Source organism: Orycteropus afer, unplaced genomic scaffold (assembly GCF_000298275.1).
Source record: "Orycteropus afer afer isolate SDZICR_OR568_19922 unplaced genomic scaffold, OryAfe1.0 scaffold00285, whole genome shotgun sequence".
In the NCBI taxonomy this organism is placed as follows: Eukaryota; Metazoa; Chordata; class Mammalia; order Tubulidentata; family Orycteropodidae; genus Orycteropus; species Orycteropus afer.
In genome coordinates this window covers 17,876-18,706 of record NW_006921872.1, presented here as the reverse complement: position 1 = coordinate 18,706, position 831 = coordinate 17,876, and positions in this window count along the sequence as shown.

The window sequence follows — 831 nt, the reverse complement described above, 5'->3', positions numbered from 1 at the left end:
CCTGTCTGAATCTGTGGCCTCACTCCCAGCAGTCAGTGAGCCTGGAGCCAGGGCAGGGGCATCAGGAGTAGAGGAAAAGAGGTGGGCACAGAGACCGTCTCAGGGGTCAGGATGACATGGCTCTTTGAGAGGCAGACTGAAGTGTGCAGAGTCATTGAGCCTGGAGCAGGAACTGTGTGATGGTGAATTCTTTGTGTTAATTTGATTGTGGTTCTCAGTTGGCTGACCAAACACTAGTCATTAATGGCCTTAGTAGAAGAGATTACCTTCATAATGTAATGTTATATAATAATATAGGAGTTTAATGTAATCTAATGTAGTAACATAATATAATATACTGTAATATAATGTAGTAATGTATGTGGTGTAATGTACTCATGTAATGGATGTGGTGGGATGTGAAGTCATCATGTAATGCATGCAGTGTAGTGTAATGTACTGTAGGAATGCATTATATGTCGTTTAATGTAATGTCATGTAATGATGTCATGTACACAGTCTGATGTCATGTAATGGAGTCATATAATGGATGGAGTGTGTTGTCATGGAATGTAAGAGTGTAAAGTATGTCTATAGTGTGATGTAATGTACTAATATAATATCATGTGTGTATGGACCGTAATTCAATGTAATGTAGTGAATAATGTCATGTGTGCATGTAATGTAATGTGATGTAGTGATGTGAGTAGCACTAATGTGTGTAGTATAGTGTAATGTAAGGCAGTAATGCAATGTGTGTCCTAGAGTGTAATGTAATGTATACAGTGTCACATGATGTAGAATGTAACCTGTGTTGTGTGCTGTCATGTACTGTAGTGCACTAATGTGTGT